Raw genomic sequence first — 12,164 nt, 5'->3', positions numbered from 1 at the left:
CCTTAACATAGGAAATCAAATTTTATATTAATCTAAGTCTCTTAATTATGTTTTAGGTTTTTCGAAGTGGATCTTGAGATTTTAACACTTCACACTTTCTCAAATTAAATATCTGACTTCGAGGATTAGAGTCTAGTGTTTGAAAACACCTAACTTAATAGGACTTTTTGTGAAATGCACAAGTTAACGGTAAGAATAAGATAATCTTAACTTACTATTTGCCTAATTTATGGTATTTAATATACCCAAACCTATTTGCCCACCCAAACTCATCTAATTATTATTTGGGTTAAATGGACATCAACCCAATTAGATCCAATAATTATTGGGTTTTTAACTAAAAACTCATTGGGTCCCATTTAACTCAAAAACAATTAACCCAAATTCAATCCAGCCATCCCCATCTTAAATAAAAATAAAAATAACTTATCCCTACCCCTCTTTCAGCCTCCCTTCTCTTCTTTCATTTTCTAGGGTTTCCAAGTTTTTTAAAAAAAAATCCCATTTTCCCAAGAAACAAACAGAGAACAAAGGGACAAAGCAAAGCAAAAAAACCGGTCCAACCACCACTACACGACGGCTCCAGCTCCGCCAGGCCCGCCTCACCACCGCCACAGAGGCGGGTCGAGTCAAGCCGCAAAGCCCCAGCTGGACCTGTCGCTGACTGTGGCGAAGTTGTTCCTGATTCTGTGCCACGACATGGAGGCCAGAGGGGTGATCGGGAAGTCCAAGAGCATCATCAAGTCAATTTGGCAACACACCAGCATGTGGATCAACGTGCACGAGTTGATCCCTAAGGACGAGGAACGGATCAAAATTTTCTATTGGTTGGGTGCAAAATTTTCTTCTATTCGCACTGAAAATTTTCTCCTATTCACATTGAAAATCCTAATCCCTGATTATCAATTTTGTTCTGTCTATTTGGGTTCTTGATAGAATTGTCTGTCAATTTTTTCTGTTGGTTGGGTGCAAAATTAGAGTTTGGGATTACTGTGAATTTTTTTTTTTTTTTTTTTTTTGAGATTTGATGAAATTTTCCAACCTCACTTTTTGAACCAGAGAAGGATAAGGCTGGATGGAGCAGTGGGATTTGAGTTTTTCACTTTAAAGGCATTTTGGTTATTTTGATAATTGGGTAATTGGGTAGGTTGGGGTTTTCCCATAATAATTGGGTTGGGTTGGGTTGGGTTTGGGTTAGAAGCAAATTAGTTAAATGGGTTATAATGGGTAAATGAGTTTTATATACTCAACCCAATTATGTTCACCCCAAATCCACCCATTTGACACTCCTAAGTAAAATAAATTGCCAGACACGTAGAGGATTACAACTTAGTTAACACAATAAACACTAAATAAAAATAAGAACATGTGTACAAACCAATGGGATCGCCAATAGAGTATCTAATTTTTTAAGATACTACTACAATTGTTCGGTGACTATTCTGTCGGATTGTATGTGTCCCATCTTGTGGAATGAATTCTCAATTTACACTTAAGACTGACACAATTATGTTAGTCCCTTTTGCAATGTGTCATGTTTTTTTTTTTTTTGATTGCATCTTTAGTGCCATATATCTTGTGAGTATTAAGGCTTGATAACCTCTTTTAATTGCTTCAATGTAACCGTTGCCATACTACTTTAGTTGCTTGGCACGTCTCAAAGTAATCGCTGGAGGTAGATGTCCTCCCATGAAAGTATCTTTTATGGGCTTGGGCTTTGGTATGTTACCTTGCCAAGGGAGTAGAGGTGGCTGATTGACTGTGATGTTTCCAAGAATTTTTTTTGAAAATATTTCTCAAAAAGCATAAATTATATAATCTAATAAAAAGAAAATTTTATATTTTAACAACAATAAAAAAAACACGTAAATACATAAAATTTTACAACATAAAGCTTGTGAAGTTTAGTTGTGGTTGTTATTAGTGTTGTTAAACAAGGATGGGCCGCGATGGCTAGGGAGAGTAAGTTTCTTATTTCCTTTTAGCCTTTAGGTTTGATTTAGTTTTAATTTAAATTGTTTAATGACTTGTGAATCCACAAGGCATTGAGGATTTTTTTTTTTTTTTAATATTTGTTGAATTAAAAACGTAATTGTGTTGGTGTTGGAGTAGTGATAGTCTTAGTTTGAGAAGAGATTGATCTTGTACTGGGCTTTTCTATTGGCATTTGGTTTGAGTCTTGTTAGTGGTTTTATTATAATTTTTTTTTCCAAATTTTTTTTCAAATTTTTTTTTTTTTTGGGTTTTTTCCATGGTTTTATAAATTAGTACGGTGAAAGAATCAAAAAAGGGACTGGTTACTAGTTTTTTGGTTGGACCAAGATCCGACCGATGGTTGAACCAGTGACGTCATAAATAATATAATTAATAACATTTTAAATTATATAAATAAAAATATAATAAGTTTATTACTAATAATATGATAGCAAAATGTAAAAACATAATATTTAGGGACACTTTTCGTGTACATTTAATCAAATTTCCTTAGAATGGACAATCACATGTTTAATTATAATCATAAAAATAAAAAGTTTATTTTATATATATATAATAAATTAATTGATGTTATATAAAAATTAAGTAACTTTTTAAGTTTATTCACTTAATTAACTTAAACTACTATTTTTTTTAATCAGAATTATTGGAAAAAGAAAAAAGAAAAGTAGTTGTACAATGAAAAAAGCTAAATTTACATGACTTTGACCAATTAGTTGTATAATATATATTATAATATTTTTGAGGAAAAGTAGTCGTACAATGACAGTGTGTCAAGTAAAGTAAAAACTAAAAGTAAAGTCATAGTATAGGCTTAAAAGAATATAAAAGTATGTGGTTCTTTTTGCTTGAAAGACCTTAATATATTGTTAAATTGCTCAAATTATGGACCAAAATTTAATTTTATTGGTACAAAAAAAATTCAGGGTGTTCCCAATTTTTTTTTTAAAGGTAGATAAATATAAAATTTTAAATTATTATGTATACTTTTTTTTGATGACATATTTGATGTTTACTACTACAATTATGTGGTATAAATTGTTTCTAAAATTTTGAATTGATAAAATTATGTGGTATAAACTATAAGACAATGTGTGTGTATATATAGTGGTAATCTTGAAACGATACATTGAAATTATCCGATACCGAATATTAGTTCCAACAAACAAACTGGAATGGCCACTGAAACGGTATTTATAACTTTATAAATATAATTTAATTTAATAAATAGGAAATACATAAGGTTTGTTACATGTGTTAATTGTTATCATGTTATAATAACTTTTTGGTATAAACTTAGAGATTCAAAAAATAAATAAAGTTAGTGATTGTTCAAGCATTTGATTGGTTAAGTAGATACTTAATGTATTATTTATGTATGGATGAAAGTGATTGTGTGGGTTAATAATTAATACAGTGCTAGTGGGTTGAGTTTTGTCATTTAGTTTGATTTTTTTTTTATTATATAAAACCAATGACAACTGCATGAAAATAAAATTATTATACAAATTTAACAAAATAAAATGATCACACCTACGGCCTATCCACATTCACAATAGATAATGACAATTTTTTTCTTTTTGAGAGATAGTTTCAACCTATGGCGTTTGTTCCAGATAATTACTATAATAAATTTTGCCAATTGAGCTAACTATAACATGGTACTAGATAATAATAACTAATAATGAATTATCATGTAATTATTTCAAAAAAAAAAATCTTGTAAAAAGAAATTGTAAAACTAAATATGTGTGTTTTTTTGTCGATAACTTGATAGATTCAGCTTCTCTTTTTATTAAATTTTGTTTAATTTAAGTGTTTTCATGAACATTTTCTATAATTTAATGATCCCAGGAAAAAAAATTCCACTACTGACATTTCAACATTTTCTTTTTATGTTCCTAGTTACAATAATATAACTTCGATTTTGGTTTTAATAATATGTTTTAGTCCACCATATGGATGAGCACGAATTAAGTTGATCTCAAAATATTAGCTTCTCTTAATCAATAATAATGCCTTAGTACGACATTAGCAATAGATTTAAAAAAAAAAAAAAAAAATAGTTGATAGGAGCAATAGTTTCACTGGCGGTTCTACATGCAAGCACCTTGACTTATAAAAAATTGTATATATACACTTGGCAAACATATATATATATATATATATATATATATTTATTTATTTATTTATTTATATGTTGAACTAATTTATTGTGCCCTAATAAAAATGTTGAACAAGTTGACTTGAAAATTACAAAAAGTTGGGTTCAGCAAAAATAAGAATAATCCAACATTTTTACTGGGATATACTTCAGTGCAGCCACCACCTTCACAAACCCTCATCGACCCAAAGTCACTAGAAGAAACTTCGGTGCAACAACCACCTTTACAAACAATCATCAACCCAGATTTACTAAAAGATGCTTCAGTTCAGCCACTTCCTTCACAAACCATCAACGATCCAGATTCTCTAGGAGAGACTTCAATGCAAATCGACCCAAATTTACTAGGAGATACATTAGTGCAACCACCACCTTCACAAACCATAGACCCAGATTCACTAGGAGAGACTTCAATGGAAATCAACCCAAATTTATTAAGGTATACTTTAGTGCAGCCACCACCTTCACAAACCGTCAACCCAAATTCACTAGAAGAGACTTCAATGCAACCACCACTTTCACAAACTGTCATCAAGCCATATTCACTAGGAGAGACTTCAGTGCAACCACCACCTTCACAAAACGTCATTGACCCAGATTCACTAGGAGAGACTTCACTGCATATTGGCTCAGATTCACTAGGAGATACGTCAGTGCAACCACCACCTTCACAAACTGTCATCGACCCAGATACACTTGGAGAGGCTTCAGTGGAGATCGACCCAGATTCACTAGGAGAGACTTCAATGCAGCCACCACCTTCACAACCCATTGTGAACCCAAAATCAGCCCCAATTAATTCAGATATTGATAAAAAGAATATAGAATGGCAAAACATAGTCCTGATGTTTTGCTTCACAACAGCCATTGGAATAACAATCCAGACCACGGAAATGAACTCCCAATTTCCTCCATCTTTTCAATGGCTTTCTCTAGCAAACGTCCTCACTTTCTCTGCTCTCTTTGTTTCCAAATTTGTTGGCAAAGTTTCTCCCACCGCTGTGAAAGTACTAGAACAAGGTGCAATTCTTTTGGCTGCCACAATATTCTTCCTTGCGACTACGATTTCCTTGACACAGCATTTCAAGTACGTCACTTGGGCTATCTATATTGTCACAATGATCGTTATTTTCATATGCACAAAATTATGTAAATAAGGTTGTGATACCAATTTTTTTGAATAATGATACGTTCATAATATTTTCACGATAAATCCTAAATGACAAGTTGTTATAAGTTTCAATCTGGGCCCACCACAAAAATTACTTTTTTCTCTTCTTTTTCATTATTAACAGCTTATCATATAAGATTTGAAGTGAAAATATTGTGAACGTAGCATTTCTCAAATTATATTAGGAAAACATATATGAATGCTAAAAAGTTTTACTAAATTGCATGATCACAAATAAAATGTATTCAATAATTCATTTATTATCATGTGGTACCAATTATATTATTGCCACATTAGTTGTAAGTTGTTTGTTTTAAAATTTGTAATAATTTTTTTCCATTTTCTTTGTAATAAACTTGAAGTTATAGACTAGCTATCTTCTCAAGAAAATACTTGAAGTTATAGTAATTATGGGGTCTATTATGGAGTTATGGATGAATCATTACCTCCAAAGCAAAGAGAATGGATGTGGCAAACCAATGCATCTCTGCAAACTAGTATGAGTAAAAAAGATGATGGATTTAATCAGTGTCTACTCTATTATCAATAGCACATCCGGTATCTCTACAAAGATAAATGAAGTTTTATGATCTTTAATGTTAAAATTTCCCTTTCCAAATGTGACCAGCCCACTTAATTATCCTTCTCCAATCAATTTTTGGGTTTTCTTTTTCAGCTGAAACCAATCATCATTAGAAAGGAACAAGGCACTCAAAGAACAAGTATTTCCCTTTGTACAATCAATTTCCACCAATTCACCAATTCTATCTTATCTCTGTCTTGCCAACAAATTAATGCATGCCTAGGAGCTGATTGTGGAAACAAAATCAATTTCCACCGATTCACCATAGGAGCCTTATATCTGACTATATATATGAGTTCCCAAGCTGATGCACAAGTTAAACAACCTGACTTTGTATGCACCCAAACCACCTGATCAAATTCACCAAAAGCAACCTCAGGCAGCTTGCTCTATATGCTTACAAAGATCTTCATATCTTGCAGGCATACATGATGGTACTGGCTAGGATGTGGCCCTAGTGAGGCAGTCCAGTTGTGAAGCGCGGGCTGTTGTAGTGGATATACTCGGAAAAGTCTCTGAATTTTGACCAATCTTTTTCATGGAGAAACCTTAAACCCTTGAATCTAAAATCATACATGCTTATAAAACAAGTAAAAACTACATACAGGAAAGCAATAGTTAAGTAAATTCCTTACCTTTCCCATTCAAAATCAAATCATGCACTCAATGAAGTTTAAGGTACACCCAGACTTCGCCAAAGGGATAGATCAATTCCATTTCTCAAACAAACTCATTAGCAACAATTACCAAAATGTGCATGTCACCACCCCACAGCGTCTCATTCCTCATAATCACCTATGTTTAAAACATTTCTAATTTTTTTCATTTAATGCTATGAACATCAGAACATGAGGGTTGAGCCTAGAAGCAATTATGAGGTGTAGGAAAGGAATCCCAAATCAAATACCAACTGAACTGATTGCTTTTGCTACCCACCTTCCTAAGTTCATATTCCATTAATCTAAATGCGGGATACTTGGGTTGATGAAAAAAGGCTATTCTTGTATCTAAGCATCATTCCTGTGCAACCTCTATGCTAATCAAACATGACAGCAATGTCCATAACATCTAAAAGGTAAATGTGTAACTATGATTGTAAACATTGCCAAGTACCAGCCTCCAAGCCAATTTTCAGATTGCTACATTTTCTTTTATTCCTAGCTACAATATAACTAATCATCTGATTTTAGCAAAATCCTTTAGTCCACCAAATGGATGTGCATGTATTAGATTGATCTCAATATATTAAGCTTGTAAAAGAAATCATGCTTAGTACCTAGGTTGGCTTTGGAATCTAAAAAACAATGAACCAGTAATTTGGTCATTATAAAGAATCAATAATAGGAATTCACTGACCCCAATAGATTTTAAGACATTATTATATTTAGGCTATCACGTTATTAGAATTGAATCATTTCTACTGGGCATAGGCTCTAACTTATCTGCAAGTGTTCACTGTTTTTCTGATTCAAATTTCCAAATTGATTTTAAAGAAAAAGACTAGACGAATGTCTTACAGGTGAGAGTTTGGTCCTCTCGCCACAATTATGTGGTGTTATGGTTGATCCTACCAAGAATGTTGAGCTTCTCTTCTCAAAAAAAATTCATATGCTTCCGACTTTGCAGCACATCTGTAGCATGGATCAGGTTTCCTTCATAGTTTTCCTTATTCCCATGTATCTATGTGCTCCATAGAGTAATAGCAAATAGTTACCCCTGATTAGATGGAATTTGGCTGTTTTTCTCAGTGGTCTTGGCTGCTTTTCATAGTTGCAATGTAATAATTAGCTGCCTGATTGGAAACATCTCTGCTTGAGTTGAAAATCCATTCTAAGCATAGACATAGTACAAGGAATTTGATGGTAGAATTTATCAATAAGCATCAACGTAGAAATAATGATAGTAAGCATCCTACTTCTCCGTTTATCAGAGAAAGAAACAGGAACTTTTTAAAGTTACAGCGCCCATGACAAGTCTTGAGTGGCATCCAGATTTTTCTGATGCCACTCATCTTAGTTGCCCACTTGCCCTTAAGCTTATGTCTTTTCATATAGGTTGTCTAAACCTATCCACTTGATATCTTATTAGGTTTTGATCCCTATAAACTAGATTGTTTAACCTAATTAATTAACCAAGTGAATACTTAGATTTATTATTCAAATCTATGCAGGGGCGGCTTGATGCATTTAGGGGCCTAAGGTGAAAATTGATCATCTTATTTAGATGCAAAATTACTACTAATTAACATGAACTACATAGAATTTTTTTTTTTTTTTTTTTGAATTTTTAAGACAAAAAAAATTTGACAAAATTTTTCATACTTGTTGATGTGGTAGATTGATAGTGGTAAGTAAAACAGTGGTGTTAGTGGTAGATTTATATGAAAACTAGTAAAAGTTTGCTAATTAAACTCTTATTATTATTCTTTTTTTTTAGAAGTGCAACATTTACAATATTTTTTACAACAAATCCTAGATTTTAAACTGTTTTTTGTTTTTTATTTGAAAATATCACTATAATTATTTTTTTGCCATCAACAATAGGCTGTAATAACTTGCTACTTAGCATTAGTTGTACAGGTGTTGTGAAAAATATTGTGGACGACGTTGCATTTTTCTCTATTTTTTTATTTTTTTTCATCTAATAAAAAAAATTTATTTTATTTATTGATTATAAATAATCCTATTGGTTAAAATTTAGGGGCCTTTTTTTTACTTGGGGCCTTAGGCGGTTGCATTTTTTGCTCTACCATAGAGCCGGCCCTGAATCTATGTTAAAACAAAACAATTGTATCATGCAAAGTAGCGGAAAAATAAATAACACAACGATATAATGACCCAGGAAAACCAAACTGGTAAAAAACTTGGGGATGATTTAACCTAACTATCCTTAAGGTAAAAAGCAAATTCATTATAAAGAATCGAAGTTTACAATAAGATTTAGATCACTAACATCTTATTGTTACCACATATAGAACTTACTACACGACTACGTGCAAGTATCAAATCCACAAACTCCTTCTCTATTAAGGCTTTGCAACACAAGCACCCACACTTGTGATTTTGAGACTCCACTCAAAGGTTTATCAACACAAACTCTCTTATTTGTGACTCCAAGACCAATCTTGAAAGTTTAGATCTTCAACTATAAAGATATGAGAGTGATATCCGATAGTAACTTTGATAGAGGAAGGCACAGAACCTTTTAGATCTCATAAGAGCACCTCCAAAGTCATAATAAAACATGCCTAAGGTTTCCTTTATATAGTAGAAGAAGTAGATCTAAAACCCTTATCCTTTTTGGGCTTGACTTGCTATTGGGCCGAATTTAAAATTCTGCAGACCCATATTTCAATCGATCAAGCCTATCTCTCAATCGGTCGAACCAGTCAAATTTTGAAATCTTCTTTCTGCAGCTTACTTTTTCTTGAATCTTGACTTGAATCACCTTGAGCATTGTCTAATAATACCTATAGATTCTAGAATCTATATCTAGACAAGTTTGTGTTCACGGTTTGCCAATTGTTCTAAACTTTTAGAATCTAACATATCTATTCTATACCCATGTTCTCCATGGTGAGCTAGTTACCAAGGGAAAAAAAAAATGCTGCTAGGCAAGTTATCATCATAAAGGCCATGTAGAATTCATTTTAAGAACAAATATTCTCTATCAAAACTCAAGAACCATTCATCATAGCACCTCTAGTGTTTCCACTTTCCAATAAGACATCCCTCCCCCACATATTGAATTATCAAAAATTCATAATGTTAATTGTTGGGAATATACATGAATTCCCATCTTGTGAGAGATGAAAAAAATAGATAGAAAAATAACACATAGACAATCACACAACACAATAAATTACGTAGTTCGATAATTTGTCTACATTCACAGAGTTTTAGTGATTTCACTATTTTCAAAGAAAACTACAAGATGCAATAGTACAATGTTTCTTTCTCAAAACAACACAAACTCTAATATGAAACAACGGTATTTATATCCCACACATAGGATTCACAGTGGGCTAAAAACACGTAAAAAAAACCGTAATCGGCCCAAGCTTCCGCTTTATGGACTAAGTCTCAGAAAATCTCCTATTAAAAATAATAACACTTTTATATTAGATCGGGTCATAATCCAAATCAAACACAAACTAAGTTCCATATAACCCAATAATATTAATTGCCCCCTAAGTATTCCTACTAATTATTTTCCTCTATAATATTCAAAGATCCATTGAGGGAGATTCAACTTAAAAAAAAAATCTATAAGTATTTTTTATCTCTACAAATATATCATAATATTATTTTTTGTATGTTTGATTAATATTTTTTTTAAGGTGAATCATATTCTTCTAACTTCTGTTGCAGTGTGTTATATTTGCCTAATATACAACTAAAATTTATAAGTTTCAAATTTATTATTCAAATTTCTCATCTCTTAAAGAATAAGGAGATTATCAATATAATAAAAACTTATCACAAAATTACAATTTATGTTAACCAAAATAAAAACGAAATTAAAGGAATAAAATATAGACTTTACAATAATTTATTAGTCAAACAAATGGTAGGCATATTCAAATTTATAGCCATGTACATTGTGTTTTTATATAAACTCAAATTCATATTTCCAAAAAAATTAAGTATTAACCCAAACCAAAATTCAAGCAAACCTACAAAAGAAAGAGAGGATTTTGTGATTGGGAAATTTTAAATACACAATACCATAACACATATTAAAAAAAAAAAATCAATCTTAATCAAAATTGTAAGAAAGATAAAAAATCTAGAGAGAGAGAGAGAGAGAGAGTACTCACCATTTTTCGTGGGAAAAATATATATCGAATGGGAGAAATAATATCGAATTTATACAGAAATTAAATGAGCTAATTGATGCAACCTAGAGAGTATTATATTATGTTGATTTCCTCCCCCCCCCCCCCCCCCCCATACATGGCACAGCTTAGTGAAAAATAAAATTAAGGAACTACAACAAATCTTATTCAATTGTGTACCAGTTTGGATACAACTTGTAAAGGACAAAAGTTCATCACCAACTCTTAAAGTAGAAAAGTACATCACCGACAAACTTAAAGTATATTCCAATTAAACGTTACATTTTGATAGTAGAATTGATGTCAGAATACTTCAACTTCCAAATTTATACTGTGTGGTAGAAAGTCTCAAATCTTAGGTCACAAGTCGCACTAAAGATCTGCACTCCTTTACTCAAGTCACAACATTTTGGATTAAACCCAATTGAATCATTGAGGCACTTCATATAGTCTAAGCTTGAAAGGTCTCTAGGGCATTGAACTGACCCGTGGAGTTTGTAATTGTCTCCAACATTGAAGTCTCTGATTGAAAACATTTGTGCATTCATAGAAGCTTGCCCTGCAATTTGGGCCAACCACTCTCCTTTCTTTTGTCTAATCAATTGGTTAGTATTCATGTTTTCTGGGGTATTTGCGAAGAACAATGTGTCACAGTCAATTTGGCCAAAGAAATCCAAATTATGATACTTCAATATTCAGTAATAGTACCATATTATTGCAACTTTATTATTGGGACAATGTTACCGAATTTCGTTGGTTGCATTAACAATACAACTCTTGCAATCTTTCTCTAAGATATCACCACGACAAATGGCAAGCCCATAAACTGTGTTTGCGCCTTGACCCTTTGTGCCTATTGCAAAACCAGTGGAAGGGATTTCGTAGGAAAGATAAGGTAAAAGCTCATTCAAATTTGTATCATAATGGTCATTGATTGTGGAATTTAGCAAGCCTACACAGTCATAAAAGTCATTGATTAATTTTTTTTTTTTTAGGTGAATTGTCTTCTTCTAATTTCTTTTGAAGTGTTATATTTGCCTAATATGCAACTACACTTTATAAGTTTCAAATTTATTATTCAAATTTCACATCTCTTAAGGAATAAGGAGATTATCAATATAATAAAAACTTATCACAAAATTACAATATTATTTTAACCAAAATTAAAATGAAACCAAAGAAATACAAAATAGACTTTATAATAATTTATTACTCAGAAAATTGGCAGGCATATTCAAACTCATAGCCATGTAGATTGTTTCTATATAAATGCAAATTCCTATTTCCAAAAAAAACTAAGTATTAACCCAAACCAAAATTCAACCAAAACTACAAAAGAGAGAGAGAGAAGACTTTGTGACATAAAATTTAAAAAATACAATACCAAAACATAATAATAATAATAATAATAATA

This window comes from Quercus robur, chromosome 10 (assembly GCF_932294415.1).
Source record: "Quercus robur chromosome 10, dhQueRobu3.1, whole genome shotgun sequence".
NCBI lineage: Eukaryota > Viridiplantae > Streptophyta > Magnoliopsida > Fagales > Fagaceae > Quercus > Quercus robur.
Note: the sequence above shows the minus strand (reverse complement) of the source record.